Source organism: Prionailurus bengalensis, chromosome C1 (assembly GCF_016509475.1).
Source record: "Prionailurus bengalensis isolate Pbe53 chromosome C1, Fcat_Pben_1.1_paternal_pri, whole genome shotgun sequence".
Taxonomy (NCBI): Eukaryota; Metazoa; Chordata; class Mammalia; order Carnivora; family Felidae; genus Prionailurus; species Prionailurus bengalensis.
Window position 1 is genome coordinate 27851529 of NC_057345.1, and position 26690 is coordinate 27878218.

The following is a 26690-nucleotide window of genomic DNA, read 5'->3' on the forward strand; positions in this document are numbered from 1 at the left end:
TCTCAGCCTCCAGGATCCTGTAAGTCTCCTTTAATACATAAAAATTCCTTTGGAAACTTCTTTATCTCTACCTCCCAAGTACACGTTAGCAATCATCCTCCAAGCATATGGCCCACTGATATACATCTGAAGGGTCTCATGACTAAGATTTTATTAGACAGTGATAAATAACCTTTTCCTAACAACAGCTAGCCCCCTCAAGGTCCTGGAAACCTTCTGAAATTCCTTAGAGACTTAGGCCATCCCTATCCCCCTCCCAACCTGGAAGTAGGTACTCAGTTATCCGTCATAACCCCAGTGCAGCTCTTTCTGCCCAGGGGTCCTGTCCCTGTGTTTTAATAAAACCACTTTTTTTTTTTTTTTTTTTTTTTTTTTACCAAAGATGTTTCAAGAATTCTTTCTTAGCTGTTAGCTCCGAACCCCACCATTTCCACATCAGAATTTGTCTTTCTCAACTCATGGCTCTGCTTTCCAATCGTGTTGGCTTCATTCTCAGGAAGGCTCTCTCCAAATCGTGGTGAAGATGACATTAACAAGTCCAGGCTGCTCGTCTTCTGGTTTAGCAATCCCAGAAAAAAAAGAGGGCTCTTTTCTCAGGGTTCCAGCATGGGTGTCAGGCTGATGTTAATTCCCTCTGTTAGCCTGGTTTGAGCTACCCGCCAATCATTGTGGCCAAAGGAATGAAATGTGCTGATCAACCAGAGTCACCTGCTCATCTTGGAGTCAGAGTGGGGGTGGGAAGGCTTCTCAGAGGATTATCAGAGTGCTCTTACCAGAGGAGGAGGAATGGAAGGGGGCTGAGCAGCCATAGCAACTGATAGTCACTCTATTTGCTCCCAGGTTAGGAGGAGATGTACAGAAATCACAACAACGTAAGATAGAATTTGACAAATGCAGAGTAGGTGTTGGGGGACTCTTGATGGAGAGGGACTAGAACCGATGAGATAAAGCCTTTGATAGGTTGGGCCATTGGGAAAGAAGGGAGCAGGAAGGAGGCAGGAAGTCCAGAGGATGGTCAAGACAAGCACGCATGACTGGAATGCTGGGTTGAAAGCTGAGGCTGGTGAGGACATGGAGGCCAGATGGGGGAAGACCTTGGGCTTGCCCTTCATCCCAATGTCAATGGACAGCCTCTGAAAGTGAAAGTGAAACTGGAAAGACAGTTGGGAGATTAGACCACGTGGGGATGTAGACCACATTGAGGATTTAGGGTTTGATCCTGAAAGCACTGAAGCCAGAGAACAATACAATGAGGGTTGGGCTTGAGAGACAGCTTTCTGACTACCTTCTGGAGCAGGGCCTGGATGGAGAGTAGGAGGAGGCAGGAGGCAGGGAGGCCAGGGAAGAGCTTTTAATCAGAGCCAACACTTATTTACTCCTTACTCTGGCCCAGATACTATTCTAATCACTTCGCAGGTGTTGGGACATGTCAAGGCTTGGAACGGGGTGGCAGGGGATTTAAAAGATGTTTTGGGGGCAGAATACACTGGACTTTGATGCCATATGGTGGATGAGGTAGAAAGAGAAAGCCAGGATTCCTCTAAGATTTTGAACCTGGGTGATCAGAATGTTAGAGGATACCCTATAAGAAACAGAAAGAAGAACCAAGAAAAGTCCATAGGCATATACTGCTGCCAATTCTGTGTCTAGACGGCTGCTGGCCTCTAGGAAGACAAAGAACAAGCTCATTGTTGCCTTCTGGGAGATGGCTCTCTGCTGGAGACACAGGCATGTAATGGATGATTCCAATATATTGTGCTGAGTGTGGGCAGACTTGTACAAGCAGAGTAGGAAGGAGGCAGTAACAGCACTTCCATTCACACAGTTGCTCCAACTGGAAAAGGAGACTTGAATTCTCCCTCCCTCTCTCATTCAGTCAATCATCAAGACCAGTAGGTTTGATTTCCAAAATATCTTTTATTTTTTTTAAGAGAGAGAGAGCACGAGTTGGGGAAAGGAGCAGAGGGAGAGAGAGAGAATCCTAAGCAGGCTCCAACCTCAGTATGGAGCCCCACATGGGGCTTGATCCCATGACCCTGGGATCATGACCTGAGCCAAAATCAAGAGTCAGACGTCAATTGACTGAGCCACCAAGGCACCCCTTCTAAATATCTTTTTTTTTTTACAGTGTTATGATTTTATTCATAAAACACAGAAATAGGAAAAAAATTTACAATGTTAAAAGTCAAGATAATTATCAGTTTTGAGAGAAAGATTACAGTGGTGACTAAGAGGTACCATGAAGATACAAAGTTTCTGCAGCATAGGTAATTCCCTCTTTTTTTTTTTTTTTTTGGTTTTTATTTTTTACCTCTTTATTTTTATTTTTTTAATATATGAGATTTGCTGTCAAATTGGTTTCCATACAACACCCAGTGCTCATCCCAAAAGATGCCCTTTTCAATACCCATCACCCACCCTCCCCTCCCTCCCACCCCCCATCAACCTTCAGTTTGTTCTCAGTTTTTAAGAGTCTCTTATGCTTTGGCTCTCTCCCACTCTAACCTCTTTTTTTTTTTTTTTCCCTTCCCCTCCCCCATGGGTTTCTGTTAAGTTTCTCAGGATCCACATAAAATTCCCTCTTTTTTTTTTTAAATTTATTTTTAAATTTACATTCAAGTTAGTTAGCATATAGTGCAATAATGATTTCAGGAGTAGATTCTAGTGATTCATCCCCTATGTGTAACACCCAGTACTTATCCCAACAATTGTCTTCCTTAATGCCGCTTCCCCATTTATCCCATCACCCCACCCACAACTCCTCTAGCAACCCTCAGTTTGTTCTCTGTATCTAAGAGTCTCTTATGGGGGTGCCTGGGTGGCTCAGTCAGTTAAGCATCCGACTTCAGCTCAGGTCCTGACCTCACAGTTCGTGAGCTTGAGCCCTGCATCAGGCTCTGTGCTGACAGTTCAGAGCCTGGCGCCTGCTTCAGATTCTGTGTCTCCCTCCTTCACTACCCCTCCCCCATTCTCTCTCTCTTTTACAAAAATAAATAAACATTAAAAAAATTAAAAAAAAAAGAGTCTCTTATGTTTTGTTCCTCTCCTTGTTTTTATATTATTTTTGCTTCCCTTCCCTTATGTTCATGTTTTGTATCTTAAATTCCTCATATGAGTGAAGTCATATATTTCATATATTTGTCTTTCTCTGACTAATTTAGCTTAGCATAATACCCTCTAGTCCCATCCACGTAGTTACAAATGGCAAAATTTCATTCTTCTTGATTGTCGAGTAATACTCCATTGTATATATATACCACATCTTTATCCATTCATCCGTCTATGGACATTTGGGCTCTTTCCATACTTTGGCTATTGTCGATGGCACTGCTATAAACATTGCGGTGCATGTGCCCCTTTGAAACAGCATACCTGCATCCCTTGGATAAATATCTAGTAGTGCAATTGCTGGGTCGTAGGGTAGTTCTATTCTTAATATTTTGAGGAACCTCCATACTGTTTTCCAGAGGGGCTGCACCAGTTTGCATTCCCACCAGCAGTGCAAAAGAGACCCTCTTTCTTTTCATCCTCACCAACATCTGTTTTTGCGTGAGTTGTTAATTTTAGCCATTCCGAATAGTTGTGAGGTTGTATCTTGTTGTGGTTTTAATTTGTATTTCCCTGATGATGAGTGATGTTGAGCGTTTTTTCATGCGTCAGTTTGACATCTGGATGTCTTCTTTGGAGAAGTGTCTATTTATGTCTTTTGCCCATTTCTTCACTGGATTATTTGTTTTTTCGGTGTTGAGTTTGAAAAGTTCTTTATAGATTTTGGATACTAACCCTTTATCCAATATGTCATTTGCAAATATCTTTCCCCATTCTGTCTCTTGCCTTTTAGTTTTACTGATTGTTTCCTTCGCTGTGCAGAAGCTTTTTATTTTGATGAGGTCCCAATAGTTCATTTTTGCTTTTGTTTCCCTTGCCTCTGAAGATGTGTTGAGTAAGAATTTGCTGCGGCCGAGGTCAAAGAGGTTTTTGCCTGCTTTCTCCTGTAGGGTTTTGATGGCTTTCTGTTTTACATTTAGGTCTTTCATCCATTTTGAGTTTATTTTTGTGTATGGTGTAAGAAAGTGGCCCAGGTTCATTTTTCTGTGTGCCGCTGTCCAGTTTTCCCAGCACCATTTGCTGAAGAGACTATTTTTATTTCATTGGATATTTTTTCCTGCTTTGTCAAAGATTAGTTGGCCATACGTTTGTGGGTCCATTTCTGGGTTCTCTATTCTGTTCCATTGATCTGAGTGTCTGTTTTAGTGTCAGTACCATACTGTCTTCATGATCACAGCTTTGGAATACATCATGAAGTCCTGTATTGTGATGCCTCCAGCTTTGGTTTTCTTTTTTAGCAGTGCTTTGGCTGTTTGGGGTCTTTTCTGGTTCCATACAAATTTTGGGATTATTTGTTCTAGCTCTGTGAAGAATGCTGGTGTTATTTTGATAGGGATTGTATTGAATATGTAGATTGTTTGGGGTAGTATGACGTTGTAACAATATTTGTTCTTCCCCTCCTAAATATCTTTTGGGCATCTTTTGAATATGTTTACTTTTTCTTCATCCCCACTGAAAACACATTAGATCAAGACATTTTATCTTCTCGCTTGAACTACCGTAGTATGACTTCCTAATTGGTCTCTCCACTTTCATTCTGGTTTGCCCTAATCCATTCTCACACTGTGCCAGAATAATCCTTTGCAGAAGGAAATCTGAATCCCTCCCCTGCTTATAAATCTCTCAATAGCTTCCCATTGCTCTCAGAATAAAATCCAATATCCTCAACATGGCCAATCAGACCCAGCAGGATATGGCTGGTTAGGACCTCATCAGGCTTATTGTGTTTTAGTTCCTATTACACTCAGTGTGTAGGCCTAACAATATTTACGATGTGCCAAGTTCCTTCAGGTCACAGGGTTTTCCCACATGCCTTTCCTTTTGTCTGTAATGTGCTTCCCTAGTTCTTGGCCTGGTTGATTACAAGTTTATGAGTCACTTCCTCAGTGAAGCCTCCTCTGACCTTCTAGCCTAGGTCAAGATCTCTAGATTCCATGTCAGAATCAGCTTTTTCTAAAAGAAAAAGAAAAAAAAATAATCAGCTTTTTCTATAAAGGGCAGATAATAAATATTTTAGGCTTTGCAGGTCACAGAATGTCAAAACTACTCAATTCTGTGTCGTAACAGCCATAGATAATACATAATGAACGAATGAATGCTGAACTTTGAATTTCATATGTACTTTTCACATGTCACAAAATATTAGTCTTCTTTTGATTTTTTACAACCATTTAAAAATGTAAAAACAGGGGCACCTGGGTGGCTCAGTTGGGTAAGCATCTGACTCTTGATTTCAGCTCAGGCCACAATCTCGAGGTTCATGAGTTTGAGCCCCGCATTCGGCTCTGTGCTGACAGTGTGGAGACTGCTTGGGACTCTCTCTCTCTCTGCCCCTCCCTTGGTCACACTTGCTCTCTCTCTCTCAAAATAAATGAATAAAAAAAAAAAAAAAAAGAACTTAAAAAAATGTAAAAACAGTTCCTAGCTTCTGGCCATCCAAAACAGGAGGAGGGCTAGAATTGGCTTGTAGCCTATCGTTTGCCAACCCCTGTTCTATGTTGTCAATGGCATGTATCACATACTTTCCTGTGTTGCACTTATCACAGTGATAATTAATCATGCATGCAGTAGACTTTTTTTTTTTTTTGCAATGGACTTAAAATTTTTTTTAATGTTTATTTATTTTGAGAGAGAGAGAGCATGCATGGACACATGCCAGAACTAGTGCAAGCAGGGGAGGGGTACAGAGAGAGAGAGAGAGGGAGACAGAGAATCCTAAGTAGGTTCCATGCTGCCAGTGCAAATCCCTATGCCAGGGTCGATCCCAGGAACTGTGAGATCATGACCTGAGCTGAAACCAAGAGTCAGACTTTTTTTTTTTTTTAAAGACACTTGATGCAAGAATATTCTTCTGAATTTTTAAAATGCTTATTTATTTATTTTAAAATTATTATTATTATTATTTTTTTTTTAATTTTTTTTCAACGTTTTTATTTATTTTTGGGACAGAGAGAGACAGAGCATGAACGGGGGAGGGGCAGAGAGAGAGGGAGACACAGAATCGGAAACAGGCTCCAGGCTCCGAGCCATCAGCCCAGAGCCTGACGCGGGGCTTGAACTCACGGACCGCGAGATCGTGACCTGACTGAGGTCGGACGCTTAACCGACTGCGCCACCCAGGCGCCCCTTAAAATTATTTTTAATGTTTGTTTATTTTTGAGGGAGAGACAGAGCATGAGCAGGGGAAGGGCAGAGAGAGAGGGAATCTGAAGCAGGCTCCAGGTTCTGAGCTATCAGCATAGAGCCTGATGTGAGGCTTGAGCTTGCACATCCATGAGATCATGACCTGAGCCGAAGTTGGATGCTTAACTGACTGAGCCACCCAGGTGCCCCAAATGTTTATTTTTTTAATAAAAAAAAAAAACCTTTTTAAAATGTTTATTTATTTTTGAGACAGAGAGACAGAGCACAAGTAGGGGAGAGGCAGAGAGAGAGGGAGACACAGAATTGGAAGCAGGCTCCAGGCTCTGAGCTGTCAGCATAGAGTCAAATGTGAGGCTCAAACTCACAAGCTTCAACTCACCAGCTGTGAAATCATGTCCTGAGCCAAAGTCGGTAGCTTAATGGGCTGAGCCACCCAGGTGTCCCCAAATCCTTATTTATTTTTGAGAGAGAGAGAGCACAAACTAGGGAGGGGTGGGGGGGGGTGCAGAAAATTCGAAGCAGGCTCCGCGCTGTCAGCGCAGAGCCTGATACGGCTCTTGAAATCACGATTCATGAGATCGGCTCTTGAAATCACGATTCATGAGATCGTGACACGAGCTGAAGTCAGATGCTTAACCGACGGTGCCATCCAGGAGCTGCCCCCTCCCCCCAAATAATTTTTTTAAAATTAAGTAATCTCTAAGCTCAACATGGGGCTTGAACCTTGAGATCAAGAGTCACACGCTCTACCAACTGAGCTAGCCAGGGACCCCCAACAATAGATTTCTTAATGTTGTCTTTCCAGTTAGAAGTAAGCTCTGTGAAGGCATGGACCACATTTGTTTTGCTTGTCATTTTCCTCCTGAGCTTCTAGTACAAGGCCTGACTCAAATGAATGCCGTGAAAAGATGTTCTTTAAAAAATTTTTTTTTTTTTTTTTTTTTTAGTGTTTATTTTTGAGAGAGAGAGAGTGAGCAGGGGAGTGGCAGAGAGAGATGGGGGGTAGACCAGAGGATCCAAATCGGGCTCTGTGCTGGGCAGCAGACAGCCTGACTCAGGGCTTGAACTCACGAACCATGAGATCATGACCTGAGCAGAAGTTGGATGCTTACCTGACTGAGTCACCCAGGTGCCCCTAAAATGTTCTCTTTCATGAGAGGAGCTCAAAGCTTAGTGGAGAATACAGACACATAAACAATTAACTACACAATTAGGTAATGTATTGGAGGCAAAAAGAGTTCAGTCTTCAGCAGGATTAGTTTGAGATACCAAGGTATGGGGACTCCTACACATCTGAAACAGTCTGAGTTGATGCGAACATGTTAAGGGAGTAAAACGCACAGCAGAGACAGAAAACTACCCGAGTATGCCAGATCACTCAAGGAGCGAGGAGAGGCTGAATGAAAAGAGAGGGAGGAGGCTGGAACCGTGGGGTAAGTTTTGGGCCAGGGAACCGATAGAGGTGGGAGAGAGGTAAGAAGAGATCCAACAGAGTATTTCAGAAACCAAGGGGAACGACTATGCATTTTTGTATCCCTCTAATTTACCATCGTGTTCCTAGTATTTTGCACTGGGTATGGCATGTAACAGACACTCAGAAAATCTGTGAATTGAAAATTAAGTTGAATCAGAACCTTTCAAGAAACATTACACAACATGCAGGGAAGTGCTCAAAGAAGGAAGAAAGAGTAAGCAGCCTGGAAATACTGCTGCTGAGGTCAGTAAGGGTGAGGGCTGATGTGGCACGGTCTGAAAGTTGAGTGGAGCCTGGTGAGCTTTCGTTGCAGAAAGAACAGTAGATTTCTTCAATATTTAGTCATGTTTACTTTGCCCTGGGGTTGCAGAAATCCACCAAAACCGATCTCTGTTCTCAAAGAGCTCACAGTTTGGTGGGGGAGACAAACACAGGCCTTGATAATTATAGAATAAGGTGCGAAGCTACTGTGGGAATACATATAGTGAGGAGCTTGTAAACTTGGAAGGCTTCATAGAAGAGGTGACATTTGAGCCAGTCTTTAAGGTTGGAGTTCACTAGTGCAGTAATTCTGGAGGAAACAAGCATGTGCGAAACCCTGATAAATGCAGTGCCTCTCAAGCTTGTAGGTGCATAAGAATCACTGGAGAGTTGCTTATAACACAGATTCCAAGCCTATATAGTTCCTGGGAAACTTCTGGTTTAATAGGTGCGTGGCATCCATTTTAACAAGCTTCACGGGACTACTCTTCTAGAAAATCTCTTTCTGTGCTCCCACAGTCATAGGCCGGGGTGGGGGAGTGGGGGTAGGGGATGCGGGAGATGAGGCCGGACGGAGCTTGACCCATCGGGCTCCTGGGGTTCCCACAGAGGTCACGCTATCACAATAAAAACAGCTCCATTTTGAGTCACGCTGCTTTCAGGGTACAAGCCGCTTTCATGTGCTTTACTTGTCGGACTCTCGCAGCAACTCTGCGGGATAGAAATTACCCGTCTCGTATCATAAGGGAGGAAACCAAGGCTCACTGAGGGGAGGCGATGTGCTCAAGGTCACAAAACGAGAGGTAGCAGGGAAGAGACGGAAAGCCTGGCGACCAAATTCCCAGCTCAGAGTCTCCACCACAACGAAGGCAGGCCGCGAGTGGGTGGGGCTCAGGCCCTCCCTTCAGGCTGGTTCCAAAATGGTGGGGGTAGTGGCGTCAGCAACGCCCCCGCCCCTTCCGTCCACCTCCCTCCTTCTTCCCCAGGCCACCCAGGCGGGGGGAGGGGATGGAACGGAGCAACCCACGTGACTGCCGACAACCTGGCGCGTGACGCAAAGCGGCGGGCCCAACGCTCGCCTTGCCTGGTGGGAAACGTAGTTAAGCCGGCCGGCAAGTTGGCGAGGAGGGGCGGGCCTAGCACTACATTTCCCAGGAGGCAGCGGGACGACGCCGCAGCTACCGCCGTCGGAGAGCGGGGACGCGGGGCGCGCTGTCGGGCGGGGGCGAGGTTCGGGCCGGTTGTGCCGTTGCGAGGTTGCAGCTGCGATCGCTGCGGTGGGCCCAGGTGAGTGAGGGCCTCTGATGGGGATTAGGGCAGCTCCGCCAGCTCCAGTCTTTTTCGTTTTTGTCTTTTCTCCGCGGCGGCTGGGTCAGGGTCCCCGGCAGGCCCGGCGCGGAGCCGCTTCCCCGCGCCTACCCCCAGGCCTCTGAGCGGGCCCCACTCTCTCGGCTCCTCCCCCTCCCCGCCCTTCAGGGCTTCCCCTCGCTTCGGCCTAGCTCCCGACGCTTTAGTCCTCCTTTTCTCGAGAGCAGCTCGTACTTCTTTTTTTTCCTCCTCGTAAGCTGTGAGGGAGAGGCTTCCACATCCTTCAGCTCTCCCTTTGGCCGTAGGAACCCCATTATTTGGATTTTTTTCTTTTCCCCGAACTCTTTGAGTGCAACCCAGCCCCCCTCCCCCTCCCCTCGGTCTCCATTGGCCTGGTTCTGCCTTCTCCTAGGGCGCATGTGGCTGGCCCTCAGTAAATGTTAGTCCTTCTTTTTTGCCTTGCGGCCAGAGGAGGCATAGTCCAAATTTATCTGCTACGGGAACATTTGTGCGCCCACTTTTATTTCAGTCTCTTGGGGTGGAGGTGAAGCCGATATGCATTCCAGTGGTAATTGGCGTGTGTTCTGCTTGTAGAAGGCAATTTTCTTTGCCTCCCTTAGCACTTCAGCAACTTTTATCAGCTATTCTCACTGCTTTTCTAAATCTTAGGGGTGGAGCTTGGCAGAAGCTGGCGAGTAGCGCTGGTGCCCAGAAGTTCGAAGCCATCAATGGTAGTAGGGTGTTTACGGAGGGATTGTTAATTGGATTGAAGGAGAAGCCTCAGTATGGTAGAGCCTGGCGGGCGAGAGCCAACGAAGCTTCTGGTGGCAGCATAACAGATGGACTCTGGAGCCAGCTTTCGTGGGTTCAAATTTTGGTTCTGTTAGCTTTTTATTTTAGGTCAAGGGGCTTCCCTTCTAGGTGCCTCAGTTTCCTTATCTGCAAAATAGCGGTAAGTAACGGGGTTATTTTATAGAGTTTTTGTGAAGATTAAATGAGATTAAATTGAAAACCGCTTAGCTCATTACCTGGCATGTATTAAACGCCATTATTATTATCCTCATCGCTTACAGGATTTCCAGTGTGGGCCCAGAGTGGAAAGGCATGTGTCACACTATCATTTTCCTTTCCTTTCGGATGGCCCTCCCCTTTTTTGTTTATGCAACTATTGTCTGTTAGGCTATCTGGACAGCTTGAGGTGTCCCAACAGTAGCCTGTTGAAGTCAGAAGTGGTTCCTGCCATGAAAAACTTCTGGAGCAAATGGGGCTTAGTTTGCTCTTTCTTGGGAATTCTGCTTTGTGAACTAGTGCACAGACTTTAGCAATACCGAAACCAAGTTTATTCTGTAGCCAGTCAGGCTTGATTGTATCTTGTAATAGGTGAATTGAAGTTTTCATAAAACACTGTTTAATAATCGTTGTGTCCAATATAGGCTTATTTTTTTGTCCTTTAAACCTTTTGGCAGCAGTGAAAGATCTCCGGTTTTGAGGACTGATGTTTTTAGTCTGCGGATGAAGTACAGTCCAGTTTTAGTGGTGGTGTAGAAGAACTACAGCAAAAATAGTTCTCTAGCATATTTCATTAGCATTGCCACCACATACGGATACTTTTTGAATTTGATTTAGCCATTGAAATCATGGATTATAAAAAGAGTGAGTGTCCTGTACTGAGCGATTGCAGGGAGGAAGCTTGGAATATTTCTGAGATTAGCGCAGATTAGTGCTGAGATGGAAGAAGATGAGGCTGCCTGAGAGGGAGCGGAGGCAGATGATTAATTTTATTTATTTATTTCTTTGGATAGTCTCAATCCCTGAGAATCTTAAGATGCTAGGCTGTTTCTCTTGGGCACGTTGACATCCTGAGTTGAAGGAAGTGTGGTTAATGCTCGTCCCTCAGATACTAGATTTTGATGGATTGCTTCACATGGTCATTCTGTAAACATCTCAGATTGATTCAGTAAATAGTGCCTGAGGACGTACCGTCTACCGGCTCCTGTGCTAGGCTCTGGGAGTACAGGGGCATGTGAGACAAAGGGGTTTTGCTTTTGGAGAACTGCCAGTATAGTGGGGGAAAGATACAGCAGGTAAGCAAATAAATGACAAATTGAGAAAAGTAATGTGGAGATCCCTAGCAGGGGACTCTTTGCTAACAAGGGAGACTTAAGGATGGTCAGAGAAGTTCTTTTGGGTGAGAGCGAGGAGCCAGTTTTGTAGGAGAGAGCATTTCTAGGTGGAGGTAACAGCAAGTGCTGAAACTTGAAGGCGAAAATTTAGTGCGCTTTCAGAACTGAAAAGAGGCCGAAAGTAGTTGATACACAGAGTAGTTACTGAACAGATGGACAGTAAGGTTGTTTGTGGAAGCCATCAAAGCTTTCTGATTTATATTTTAAAATCACTTTTGTAGAGGTGTGGAAGATGGATTATGGGGGATAACATTTAAGAGGCTGTTGTATTGGTCCAGGCTGGACGTGGTAGTTGCTTAAGTAGAGGGATAGAATAGAGATGTATTGGTGGGAAGAAGGGAGGAGTTTGGAGACGGTGTAGGTTTAATGTTTAGAACAGGCCATTCTTTTCTATTTTTTTTTTTTTTAAGTTTATTTATTTTGAGAGAGAGCAGTGCTGGGGAGGAGCAGAGAGAGGGAATCCCAAGCCAGCTCTGCACCATCAGCACAGAGCCTGATGTGGGGCTTGAACCCACGAACCATGAGATCATGACCTGAGCTAGAACCAAGTGTCAGATGCTTAACTGACTGAGCCACCCAGGGGCCCCAGAACAGGCCATTCTTAATCCGTGGTCCATGTACTGTAGGGGGCCCGTGAGCTCCGTAAAATTTTTGTGGGGGAGTGTATTTCCTCAAAGTTCAATATGTTCCATCTTATTCATTAGTTTCAGTGTTTAAGAACCACTGCTGTAGAGTCTGTTATGCTGGTTTATAACCCATAAAAAAGTAATTGCCCAAGGGTTACCAAGAGAGTTCAGCGTCACGGGTACCCTTTTCTAAAAGATTGATTTTCTTCAAGAATTTTTTTATTTTTTTTTAAAGTAATCTCTGTACACCACGTCAGGCTCAAACTGAAAATGCTGAGATCAAGAGTCGCCCCAAGAACTGAGCCAGCCAGGTGCCCCATTTCTTAGTCTTTTATGGGAACTTTTTTTTTTTTTTAATGTTTATTCATTTAGGGAGGGAAAGAGAGAGAGCTCAAACAGGGGAGAGGCAGAGAGAGGGAGGGGGGGAGAGCATCCCAAACAGGTTCCGCTCTGTCAGTGCAGAGCCCAGTGAACACGGGGCTTGAACTCAGAACCGTGAGATCATGACCTTAGCCAAGATCAAGAACTGGACTGAACCATTCAGGTGCTCCAGGAACTTTTTTCTTAAAGTTAAATGTGCCATAGGAGTCATCTTTTCGTTTCTTTTTGTTCGCAAGGTACGGGCTGATGCATATACTGAGGAAGCTGAACATTAGTGAGCTCGGTTTCATGAAAACCCATTTCCTAATTTTTCTTCCACTGGAAGAAATAGTTTCTATTTTAGTGGTAGAAATGCAGAGTAAGATTTTCTTCTTGCTTTCCTTCAGCAATTAGGGGTTTTAGATGTATATTCATATTTTTTTGTAGTGTGTTTTGACATGCCAGCATGTTATTGGAAGCATAGGGTGTATTTTCTACCCCAGAGTTAGAGCTCTACCACTGAGAGAAGCATGTGTTTTTCTTTATATGGCAGAGGTTGAAAACTGAAAGCTTATGGACTAAATCCAATCTCCAGATGTGTTTTGATTGGCTCACACAGTATTGTAAATTTGAATTTGTTGTCAACATTAAAAATCCAAGGAGATTTTATGTAAAAATTTGGATTCAGTGTGCTTTTGAAAAATCTCTTCTGGCAGTGTGTTTCTGCTTTGCAGCAGCCATCTTCTCTGGTTGGGCATGTCCTCTCCAGTTTGTCGTAGCCCTCTCCACAGCCTGACATGTATCCCTGACACGGAGCAGAGTGTCACTTGGTATTATTTTACACCTTTATATTACTTGTTTGTAGGCATTTTAATTTGTTCTAGATATATGATATAGGTCTCTACTGCCTGCACTGGAAGTCCTTTTGCTGTCTTAACATTGTATCACCATTAAAAATTGTTTTCTGGGGGCGACTGGGTGGCTCAGTTGGTTGAGCATCTGACTTCACCTCAGGTCATGATCTTGCGGTTTGTGGGTTCAAGCCCCGAATCGGGCTCTGTGCTGACAACTCAGCCTGGAGCCTGCTGTGGATTCTGTGTTTCTCTCTGTCTCTCTGCCCCTCCCCTGCTTGTGCTCTGTCTCTCAAAAATAAATAAACATTAAAAAAAATGAAAAAATTGTTTTCCGTATTGGTGCCTTTTTTTTTTTTTTTTTTTTTTGGACAGTGAGGGAGATAAAATTCAGAACATTGTATTATTTTGTTTCCAAACTCAGAAACCCAAGGGCTTTTAGAAAGCATAAAGGCATTGATCTGACTCCTGCCCATTTATTATTACTATTATTATTATTTATATATTTATTTAGAGAGAGACAGTGGGAACAGGGGAGGGCCAGAGAGAGAGAGAGAGACGTGCATACACACACACAGTCTGAAGCAGGCTCCAGGCTCTGAGCTGTTAGCACAGAGCCTGATGTGGGGCTTGAACAACCACGAACCGCAAGATCATGACCTGAGCTGAAGTCAGATGTTCAACCAACTGAGCCACCCAGGTGCCCCCAGGGTCCTCATTTTTGTTCTGCCTGATTTGGTTTTTAGCATCTGGAATGTTGTAACTGCATAGCTGGGCCTGTTTCAGAACATAGAAGAAGACCAAGCAAAGAGAAGTTGCTGAATGTCTAATTAGAAGACTTTAGACTCTTGTCCTCAGGGATAAGAACCAAAGTTGTATGTGTTTTTAATATGCCTGTGTGAAGTCCTTTGCTATCAATTTCTGTGTGTAGGTTTTTTTTGGGGGGGGGTAATAACTCAGAGTTTTCTATTTTAATAGGGCAAGATATGGGGTCCCTTTCTATTTTAATAGGCAAGATATGCTCAATCGGTTGAGCATCCGACTTTGGCTCAGGTCACAATCTTGCAGCCTATGGGTTCGAGCACCGCATTGGGCTCTATGCTGACAGCCTCAGGAGCCTTTGGGTTCTGTGTTTCCCTCTCTTTCTGACCCTTCCCTGCTCGCACTGTCTTTCTCAAAAAATGAATAAACATTAAAAAAAAAATTTGTTTTCAAAAGCCATTCTGTAAAGGCTATTCTGTAAAACTGAGTTAACTGTAGAAGTTGTGATAATGATGGCTTTTCTTGAATTTTTGTAAGTTTAGTCAAGTATAGATTGGACGGGAGATTTTTAAGTACCATTTGGAGGGGTGCTTGGGTGGCTCAGTCAGTTGAGCATCTGACTCCTGATCTCAGCTCAGGTCTTAATCTCAGGGTTGTGAGTTCAAGCTCTGCCCTGAACTTCAAATACTGTTTGGAGTGAGGAGGGTGCCTCAGGAAAGAGCATTTCTGCATTGCTAATTTTTTACTCTGGGGTTCTGCTTAACATTACATTTTTATCTATTTAAAAATTTTTTCTTTAAATTTATTATTTTAAGTCTATATCCAATGTTGGGCTCGAACTCATGACCCTGAGATTAAGAGTCGCATGCTCTTCTGACTGAACCAGCCAGGCTCCCCAACATTTCATTTTTAAAAATTAAAACAACATTGATTCCCTAACTCCTCCCCCTGCCCTATGGTTTAGTTAAGCAAGGCACAACCTGTAAAACCCTTGGTGGGGGCAGGTAGTTGTCTTCAGTTTTATTTCCTCTGCTTATAGATAGGTGCTTATTGAAAAAAAATAACATTGCAGCAATTTGTAATGTAGAAAATAAGTTTCCTGTGTATAATGCTAGTTCTTTAGGCCAGTGTAAGCAGTTTGGGTATATAGAAGAGATTTCCGTTCTCATTTGTTGTACTTGTGATTTTTTTTCCCACCCTTTGATGCCGGTTAAAAGGTATTTCTGAATAGTAAAGGTAGACAGGAAGGAACCAAGGAGGAAGTAGAGATGAACCTCTTTGGTTTATTATGAAAGCTGAATACTTAAAACATTGCTTTAAAAGGACTTAAAGTGCAAAAGTGTATTTGTGATATTCTTGTTTTCTTGGAAAATTTGGGTGATAGTGTTGATTCTTGGGTTAATGTTGTTTTTCCTTTGTTCATAGCATAGATTTTAGCTTGCCTGTTCTCTCCCTTTGTTTCGGGATTATTTGTCACATAAGTTTTTGCTGGACATTTTACTATTAGCAAGTACAAGTTGTTTGACCATTCAGCCAGCCATATTAGGTGATTAAAGTGGCCTTGAATGTAGTGCCATATTGAATGACTGTAGAATGAGGAAGAGAATATTTTCATTTGTTGGCTTGTTCTCTTCCTTTTTTGCTCTGGAGGCTACTTAGTGTTGGAGGATACATCTAACATGAAAGTAGTTGTAGTTATTTATTTATTTTTGAGAAAGAAAGAGAGAGGGCATGCCAGGGGTAGAGAGAGAGAGAGAGAGAGAGAGAGAGAGAGAGAGAGAATATCCCAAGCAGGCCCAGCCCAGTGGGAGCTGACACAGGGCTTAATCTCACTGTAGCAAGATGATGACCTGAGCTGAAGTCAGATGTTTAAACGACTGAACCACCTAAGCGCCCCATGAAAGTAGTTTGAAGAAAGTAGTTTGATAGGTTGTATTTTTTTTTGTATTTTCAGCAAAACATTTTCTGTTGCGGTGTTAGTAGAGTGTGCTCATAGAGGTACATGATCTTTGGTACCTAGAGGCCTTAGTTATCAGATGCAGGGGATGAGAAATGGAAGTCCTTTTTTTGTTTATTTTTTATTTTTATTTAAAAAAATTTTAAGTTTATTTTGAGAAGGAGAATGGGAGAGATAGAGAGAGAGGGAGAGAGAGAATCCCAAGCAGGCTCTACACCATCAGTGCAGAGCCTGATGCAGGGGCTCAAACTCACTGAACTGTGAGATTGTGGCCTGAGCCAAACCAAGAATTGGACTCTTAACTGACTGAGCCACCCAGGTGCCCCCCACCCCCACCCCCCCCTTTTTTTTTTAAACTGGGACTCTGGGGCAAGTTGCTTATCCTTTTAGAGTATCTGTTCAATTTCAAATGGAGATAGAAATCTTAGTTTCCCATTTTTTCCACATCCTTGTCAACACTTATTTTGTGTTTGTTTGTTTGTTTTAAATGGTAGGAATTAAAACCCGTTATGTTGGCTATCATGTGCTTGTGGCTATTTGTGTATCTTTGAAGAAATGTTTATTCAAGTCTTTTGACTATTTCTCATCTTAACATTTTTGAAGCATTTTTTTATGGTAATTTTTTTTTAATGTTTATTTATTTTTGAGACAGAGACAGAGGATGAACGGGGGAGGGTCAGAGAGAGAGAGAGGGAGACACAGAATCTGAAACAGGCTCCAGGCTCTGAGCTGTCAGCACAGAGCCTGACGCGGGGCTCGAACTCACGGAACGTGAGATCATGACCTGAGCGACGCTTAACTGACTGAGCCACCCAGGCGCCCCCCCCCCTTTTTTTTTTTAATTAAGTGGGCTTCATGCCCAACTTGGGGCTTGACCTCACAACTCTGAGATCAGGAGTAGCATGCTCCACTGACTGAGCCAGCCAGGCGCCCCACATTTTTGAAGCATTTTGAAGTCAGTTTCAGATGTCAGTACATTTCACATCTAAACACTTCAACATGCATATTGTTAGCTAGAGTTCAGTATTTGCTTTTGGATTCCCTTTTAGCAGGGAGAGAAGGAAAGGGAGGTAAAATATACACACTGAAGTATGACCATCTTTGTAAGTGCTTGAATGGAGAGGTTTTGGGTGCCATTTCTTAACTGGAATAGTTCACTTTTCCTCTGATTTAATGATGTTTGTCTTGAGTTAGATTTTTGCCAGATTAGTATTGTGACCATATAATTTATCAATTTGAAGCAGGACACCATTGAGAGAGAATGCTATTAATATGCTGGGACAACAGGTGTAAAATGTCTTTAGCAAACTTAGATGTAAACTCAATCTAAATACTAAAGAAGCACATTTATAGATTGAGTTTTTTTTTCAAAAGTAAATGTTTATTTAAGCACTTTACATGCATTATGTCATTTAAACCTATATTTTGGGAGGTTAGTAAATAACTTTTTGTTTTACAAATGATGCTGAGGCCCAAGGAAAGAGAGAGGATTTGAATCTAGGTGTGGCTCTAACCCTCTCCTCCTAGGCACTGTGCTATACTGCTCAGAGTAGTGGTCTAGGGAGTAGATTGGTCACTAAATTAAGACAGGGTCCTCAGATAATAAAATGTCTCCATTTTGTTATTGTCATGTTTATTAGATCTAACGTTAAAATATTTAACTTTTATTCAGAAATAATGGGCTTGAATTCAGCTGACAGACTTTGTGGTTCACTGCTGCAGATAGAATGACAGAAGATGTATTTCAGAATTGACCATATTTGCTTAGCTTTTTGTATCTTTTAAAAAAGTGTTTGTTTATTTTGGGGTTGGGGGGAGAGCACGAGCTGGGGAGGGGCAGAGAGAGAGGGAGGGAGGGAGGGTGGGAGGGAGAGAGAATCCCAAGCAGGCTCCCCTCTGTCAGTGCAGAGCCCTTTGTGGGGCTCAGTCTCATGAACCATGAGATCATGACCTGAGCCAAAATCAAGAGTTGGACACTTAACCGACTGAGCCACCCAGGTGCCCCACATCTTTTCATTTTTAAAATGAAAATATACCTTTCTTTGAGAGAATTAAACAGTATGTATGTTTGACATTAATGTAAAGAATATGTGAAAAATTGTACAGTTTAATATCTTATGAAACTTAATATAATCACATATTGTCATTTATTATTAAATAGTTTGGATGTGTAAAAGTGAAAACCCTGTCTCACACAAGTTTAGGCACAAATAGAACCAAAGCCCTCTAGTCTTGTGCTGTTTTCACAGTTGAATAAAACAGTGTTAGTTGAGCACACTAGAAATTCTCGCATGTAGTTTTTTTTAAGATTTTAAGTAATCTCTACATCCAATGTGGGGCTCAATCTCAAAACCTCAAGATCAAGAGTTGCGTGCTCTATTGACTGAGCCAGCCAGGCACCCCTCATATGTAGTTGTTTTAAACTCCATTTGAATTTGAGTTTAGCCATTTCAGTGAATAATCTTCTCAGTAAATGGTTGGACTCTTGGCTCAGTAGCAGTGGGTCTGAAATTTATTGGATGAGTGATACATAAGAGTGTCATTTAACTGTTGCAAATGCTTTGCCATAGCAGTTATGATCATTTCTTGTTTTGTTTTATGTTATTTTTAAATAGTCTCTACACCCAAGGTGGGGATTCCAACTCACAGCCCAGAGATTGAGTTGCACGCTCCACCATCTGAGGCAACCAGATGCCCTGAACATCTCTTGATCATTTTTGAACATCTCTTTTTTTTTTAATTTTTTTTCAACGTTTATTTATTTTTTGGGGGGGACAGAGAGAGACAGAGCATGAACGGGGGAGGGGCAGAGAGAGAGGGAGACACAGAATCGGAAACAGGCTCCAGACTCTGAGCCATCAGCCCAGAGCCCGACGCGGGGCTCGAACTCACGGACCGCGAGATCGTGACCTGGCTGAAGTCGGACGCTCAACCGACTGCGCCACCCAGGTGCCCCTGAACATCTCTTTCAGAGAAGGAAACCTAATGAAAAAATTTTTCATGTTTATTTATTTTTGAGAGAGAGAGAGAGAGCATGAATGGGGGAGGGACAGAGAGAGATGGGGACACAGAATCCAAAGTAGGCTCCAGGCTCTGAGCAGTCCACACAGAGCCTGACGTGGGACCTGAACCCACGAACCGTGAGATCATGACCTGAGCTGAAGTTGGAAGCTTAACCAACTGAGCCACCCAGGTGCCCCTTAATGAATTTTTTTTAATGAAGAATTTTTTAACATGGTTAACTCAAAGTGCTAACTTCCTGATAAAATATGATACCCACACTCATTATAAATGAGGTATTTGAGTATGTGAATGATAAATGTAAATAAAAGATAAGTTACTTAATTTCAATGTAGTCAACTGAATTATTGCTGTGGTTATTCGGAAATTAGGATTTTATGTGCTAGTCAAAAGTATACATAAGCTGTAGCTTTATGTACAGTATGTTATTCCAGCTGGAATTTTGACCTTACCCTTCTCACCTCATCTTATTCTGGTAACTAATCTGAGAGTTGCCAACAAGGAATAGAGGGCACTTTCTCAGGAGAGGATCTTTGGTTTCCTTGTTGGGTATTAAGTATCACTGCAGAGCTATAGGAATATACAGGCTTTGTATTCTGCCTTTATTCTTTTTAGTGAATAAGAAACCATTGTTCAAATATATAAATCCTGGATACACTTTTTGATGTTTGTCTCTTTATCATAAAGCATTATGTTCGCAAAACTAAGATTTTCTTAGAGTAACTCTTGAGCAATCTTAGTTTCCTGTTGAAAATATTTAAAACTTTTTCTTGACTACATTTCTTGTTACAAGTTATATAGCAATTAGTGTAATTTTTTTTTCCCTCACTCAGCAGTCTGTGCCTGAGTTGGACCTGATGTGGAGTTAGGCAACATCCTAGGGATTTAGCCTGATCTCTGCTTTTCATTGTACAGCTCTTTGTGTATCAGCATAGTATTTTGGAGATGATTCTGAAAACAATTACCTTTAAGGATTTGTTTTGTTTTTTGGCAATTATGTAAACATGTTGCTGGGGAAAAAGCCTCTCCCTTCCAATTTTGTTTTTTCTTCAAACTGCCTTTTTAGAATACGGTGTGCTATGTGGTTTACATTCATCAGTTCATTTAATTCTTATGATAGATTGTAAGATTAGTGTACAGTATTTATTTTTTAGAGCTGAGGAAACTTAGATTATACACCTTGCTCAAGCCTGCAAAGAAGTGGAGTCAGGATGCTAATTCAGGTTAGTTGTGTGTTTGCAACATGACTTTACCATTCTGCCTGTATTCAACAGAAATCTTCATGTGCTTGTCCTTCGATGTGGAGTTCTTTTTTTTTTTTTTTTTATTAAAAAATTTTTTTTAATGTTTATTTTTCGAGTCAGAGAAGATACAGAGTGTGAGCGGGGGAGGGGCAGAGAGAGAGGGAGACACAGAATAGGAAGCAGGCTCCAGGCTCTGAGCTGTCAATACAGAGCCTGACATAGGGCTTGAACCTAAGAATGGTGAGATCATGACCTGAGCTGAAGTCAGGCGCTTAACTGACTGAGCCACCCAGGTGCCCCTATGTGGAGTTGTTTCTTTGATGTGACCTTAAGAGCACTGCTTTATGAATCTTATTTCAAGCTTTAGAAGTGTTTGCAAAAATCTGTGTTTGGCCAGGAAGTTGGTGAGGTATGTGGGAATACTTGTACTTCTTTGTCACTATCCTAGAGAATCTTTTTTTCCTCTAGAGACTGGGAAAGGGAGTGAATCTAAAAGGAGCACAACCAGTGTTCAGTGTTGTATAAACTTTTTCTTCATGCTTTAAAAAAAAGCTTGCAATATGAAGGTAACCAAAAGAGTACAAAGAATAATACAAGTAGCACCTGTGTATTTAAGAGGTCAATTTAATTAAGAACTAAAGCTCTGCTACCACAACTGAATCTTCTGGGAATGTTCTCTCTCAACCTTGCTTCTGATTTTGGTGTTTATGATACTTGTGTGTTTTTCTAGACTTTTACTAAACATGTATGGTTTCCTAAACAAAATACCGTATTTTTTTTGCATGGTTTTAAGTTTCATGTGAGTTTTTTAAATTTTTTATTAAAAAAATTTTTTTTAATGTTTATTTTTGAGAGAGAGAGCGAGTGGGCAAGCATGAGTAGGGAGGGGCAGAGAGAGACACACACAGAATCTGAAGCAGGTTTCAGGCTCTGAGCTGTCAGCACAGAGTCCGATGCGGGGCTCGAAATCATGAACCACAAGATCATGACCTGAGCCCTAGTAGGACATTCAATGGACTGAGCCACTTGGGTGCCCCTGTGGCTTAAGGTTCTTTAACAGGTAAATGGCTAGCGTCATGATGTGAAAGAATTGGGACACTGAAGACCAAGGGCTTTTTCTTTTTCTTTCTTTTTTTTTTTTTAAGTGGGCTTCATACCTGGTATGGAGCCCAATGTGGGGCTTTGAATTCATGACCCTGAGATCAAGAGTTGGACACTTACTGACTGAGCCACCTAGGTGCCCCATAGACTCTAGTTTTAGGTCACCATCTTGGGTAAAAGCCTTCCTTTTTGTGAGCTGTTTTCCTTCTGTAAAACTAAGGTTGTACTAGATACGATCTCTAGGGGAGTGCTTCCAGTTATTAATGCTTTGTGACTCTCCTAGTCCTAGTTGTCCAAAACTCATATTCTCTTGGATAGTGTTTTGCCTTTAGAGTGGATTGTGATCTCTTAATCACAAGACTCTCTGCTCTTTGATTAAAGTCAGCTGTAGGCTGCCTTGAGGCTAACACAGCCTCTGTATAGTCTTGATGGTATTGAATTTTCTCTTTATTCTCCTAGCACTTCAAGTCATAATTATTTTTTCAGATACTTCTTTCATGAGATTTAGAAATAGGTCCATAAACGTTATTAAGTGCAAGCTGGCTGGAAGTTGTATTAACCAGGTTCTCAGCAGAATAATGATAATGCAAACTGAGCCGAGATAAACTCCATTGTATTATAAGCACCTGGAAAGGTACAGAGTTTCTGATTCATCTTTATGCTTTCCACAGTGTCCAGAGAAAGAAACTAAGAATTGTTTATTTATTTATTTAAAGATTGTATTTTTAAGTAATCTCTATCCCCAATGTGGGGCTTGAAGTCACAGCCCCGAGATCAAGAGTCGCATGCTGCACCCACTGAGCCAGCCAGGCACCCCAAGAATTATTTTTACTGTTGAGTGCTTGCTCTACTACTAGGAACTCTACTAAAATTTAGACGTTTTTCTCATTTAATTATTGCAGCAGCTTATGAGGTAGTATTGCTCCTAATTTATAGATCAGGAAACAGGCTTACAAGAGAATGTTTTAAACTAATTTTTTTAACTTTTTATTTATTTTGACAGAGAGTGTGTAAGCAGGGGGTGGGCAGAGAGAATCCCAAGCAGGCTCTGCAGTGTCAGCACATAGCCAGATATGGGACTTGATCCCATGAACCGTGAGACCAGATAAAAAAAAATTAGATAAAAATTAAAAACATAAAAGATCAGATTAAAAAAATAAAAAAAATGACTTGAGCCAAAGTCAAGAACTGGATGCTTAACTGACTGAGCCACCCTGGTGTTCCTTAAATTAATTTTTATGTGATTTCAGAGCTTGTAATTTTTCTTGCCACAGTATGCTGCTTAGCAAAGATGTTATTCATAGCGTGTGCTCAATGAGTATTAACTGAGTGAAATGTTTGTAAAATGTTTAAAAAAATTTTTAAGTACATTGTTTTATCTTTATGATAGTATTTTCAGAAGAGGGGAATGGCCAGTCTTGATAGGCCAAGTGAATGTCTTACTAATAGGACGTTGTCAAGGCAAGGTAACATGTTTTTGGTGATTGTGTTCCAAAATTAAAAATTCAATCAGGGAGGCGGATTAGAAGTTGGGGATAAGGAGGGTAGAAACCATAAAGACCTCTTTTCATTGTATACTCTTGTACAGTTTGACATTTTTACTGTGCGTGTACTACTAAGAAGAAAAAAACTAGGTAAAAAGAATTGAACAGTTTGCTTAGGCAAATAAAAGCTTAGTTAATACTCAACTTTCACAATTCTGTACCTGCTTTTCTCTTTTTTAAAGCTGTATATACATGACAACATGGATGAACCTTGAGATACTATGCTAGGTTACATAAACTATACGTAGAAGGCAAGTCTTATTATTCCACTTACATGAAATACCTAGAGCAGTCAGATTCATAGGGTAGTGTTCTGCGTGGGAGAGTTATTGTTTTATGGGCACACAGTTTTAGTTTAGGAAGATGGAAAAGTTCTGGAGATGGATGGTGGTGATGGTTGTGTAATGGTGTGAATGTACTTAATACCACTGAACTGTACACTCAGAGATGGTTAAAATGTTTAATTTTGTTTATTTTTCCATAATAAAACAAAATATGGCTAATAATTCATTTGTTTGTCATTCAGCAGATATGTACCTAGACACTGGGGATACAGAAAGGAATTTAATTTGGTACTTGCCCTGAAGAAGCTATTTAGTACTAATATGACACAACTAGTGGTTTTCAAGGAAAGGGAGGTATTTTTTTTTTTTTTTTTTTTTTTGCTTTTTTGGTAAATTTTTTATTTTTTCTTTTTTATTAAATTTTTAAAATTTATTTTTCTTTTTATTTTTTTACAGTTATTTATTTTTGATACAGAGAGACAAGGCACAAGAGGGGGAGGGGCAGAGAGAGGAGACACAGAATCCGAAGCAGGCTCTAGGCTCTGAGCTGTCAGCACAGAGCCCAACATGGGGCTCGAACTCACAAACCGCGAGATCATGACCTGAGCCGGAGTCAGACGCCCAACCTACTGAGCCATTCAGGCGCCCCATTAAAAAAAAATTTTTTTTGAATGTTTATTTATTTTTGAGAGGGAGAGACAGAGCGTGAGCAGGGGAGGAGCAGAGAGAGAGGGAGACATAGAATCTGAAGCAGGCTCCAGGCTCCACATTGTCAGCACAGAGCCTGATGTGGGGCTCAAACTCACGAACTGTGAGATCATGACCTGAGCCAAAGTTGGACGCTCAACTGACTGAGCCACCCAGGTGCCCTTTTGGTAATTTTCTTTTAATGTTTATTTAAGAGAGAGTGTGTGTGCATGATCAAGCCTGGAAGGGGTAGAGAGAGGGGGGGAGAGAATTCGAGCAGACTCCGTGCTGTCAGTGCAGAGCCCAGTACGAGGTTCAGTCCTACAAACTGAGATCATGACCTGAGCTGAAATCAAGAATTGGATGCTCAAGGGGTGCCTGGGTGGCTCCGTTGGTTGGGTGTTCGACTTCGGCTCAGGTCATGATGCGGTTTGTGAGTTCGAGGCCCGCGTCGGGCTCTGTGCTGACATCTCAGAGCCTGGAGCCTGCTTCAGAGTCTGTGTCTCCTGGGCTCTCGGCTCCTCCCTTGCTCATACTTTGTGTCTCTCTGTCTCTCAAAAATAAATGTTTATTAAAAAAAAAAAAAAAGAATGGATGCTCGTGGCCCCTGGGTGGTTCAGTCAGTTAAGCATCTGACTTCGGCTCAGGTCATGATCTCACAGTTCGTGAGTTTGAGCTCCGCATCGGGTTCTGTGCTGACAGCTTAGAGCTGACCCTCCCCTGCTCTCTTGTGCCTGCTTGCGCGTGCTCTCTCTCTCTCTCTCTCTCAAGAATAGATAAACGTTAAAAAAAAAAAAAAAAAAAGAGTTGGACGCTCAACTGCCTGAATCACCCAGGAGCCTCTCGAGGAAATAGAGGTTTAAGTTTTCAGGAAGTGGTAGCTTGTAAAAGTTTTGCATTGTGATAAAAAGATGGGAAAGTAGCTCTTAGGAATTCCCTGGCAGTTTTATCTGCTGGTTGGTCCGGAGGATTCAGGTGAGAATGTTATGTTGCCCCAAGGTACTTCTGTGTAGCCTGAAAGCTTGATTTTAAAAACTACCAATCTGGGTAGAAACTGTCAGGTGTAGGGATGACATATTGATCCCTCTCTCTCTTGTAAATTGAGAACCTTGGCACAGAATAGTGGTGTCATTTAGGCAGCCAGCTCTTTCAGTCTGGGATCAAGTTTAGGCTTGGGTTTGTTGCCAGAGTTACTGCTTCTTTAAGAGGTTCTGAAGATGTATAATGGTCTTACCTTCCTAGTCTACCATAAAGACAAATTCTGAATTCTTGGGAGAAGAGACACAGTCATTGTTTAATGACCACATGACTACCGATATTAGCTGGTTGAAATCTGGTCTTTTAACTCTGATTTTGACATTGGCCTGATTGATAATATTTATCTGCTGAGTGCTTAACATGTGCTACGTACTTTTTCAGGTACTTTACACATATATCAGTTCATTCAATTTTTGTAACAGCTCTTTGTAGCAGGAACCCATTTTACTGATGAGGAAACAGATAATGGGATTTAATAAAGTAACTTATCACAGGTGTCAAAATTACTGGCTGGTGGTGCTGGGGAATCAAAGGTAGTCAGCCTTTAAGCATGTGTTTTTTTCTTATTTATTGGGCCAGTGCTTTGGAAATTGCTTTGGGATGTTGATTACTAATTGTATTTGTCTTACTATAAGTTACTAGGTACAAGGATTAAAAAATGACAGTTTTTACCATTTGAGACCCCTACGGTTTTGAGAATTACTGCTCATTAAGGGTTTATTCTTGTATGGCCATTTGTACTAAATGCCTTTGTTAATAATAAGCAAAGGATGTAGGGACATCTTTGTGGCTCAGTTGGTTAAGTGTCTGACTCTTGATTTTGGCTCAGGTCATGATCTCACTGTTCGTGAGATCAAGCCCCATGTTGGACTCTGTGCTGACTGCATGGAGCTTGCTTGAAATTCATTCTCTTGCTCTCAAAGTAAATAAATAAACTTAAAAGAAAAAGAAAAAATAAGCAAATGATGTAGAACCAGAGTTGGCACACTTTTTCTCTAACGGTTCTGAAAATACTTTAGGCTTTGGAGGCCAAGAGGCAAAACTGAGGCTATTAATGTGAGTACTTAAATAAAAGTAGAGAAAGCAAATGTTCTCTAAATATTTTTATTTTATTAAAAATTTTTTTTAATGTTTTTATTTATTTTTGAGACAGAGAGAGACAGAGCATGAGCAGGGGAGGGGGAGAGAGAGAGGGAGACACAGAATCCGAAGCAGGCTCCAGGCTCTGAGCTGTCAGCACAGAGCCCGACACGGGGCTCGAACTCACAGACCGTGAGATCATAACCTGAGCCGAAGTCGGACACTCAACCGACTGAGCCACCCAGGTGCCCCCCCCAAATTTTTTTTTAATGTTTGTTTATTTATGAGAGAGAGTGGGAGGGGGTGCACAGAGAGAGGGAGTCAGAGGATCTGAAGCATATTTCTTTCATACTGACAGCAGAGAGCCTCGCGGGGGGCTGGAACTCATGAACCGTGAGATCATGACCTGAGCTGAAGGTGGATGCTTAACCGACTGGTCCACGTGGGCACCGCTATTTTATCTTTTTTTAAAATGTTTATTTATTTGGAGAGAGAGAGCATGTGTGAGAGTGTGAGAGGGGCACAGAGAAGGGAAGAACTCCAAGCAGTCTCCACAGGCAGTGCAGAGCCTTACCTGGGGCACGTTCTCATGAAGTGTGAGATCATGACCTGAGCTGAAATCAAGAGTTGAATGCTTGACTGAGCTACCCAGGTGCT

General features: G+C 42.1%; 1 protein-coding gene across 1 annotated transcript in view; it reads left to right on the forward strand.

The window, feature by feature from the left end:
- Window positions 1-9155: 9155 nt before the first annotated feature.
- Window positions 9156-26690, forward strand: part of THRAP3 (thyroid hormone receptor associated protein 3) — a 77012-nt gene continuing 59477 nt past the window's right edge. Inside the window, exon 1 of the mRNA XM_043574490.1 lies at window positions 9156-9274. The gene's annotated coding sequence lies outside the window, so the exon portion shown is untranslated. The remainder of the gene's footprint in view (window positions 9275-26690) is intronic.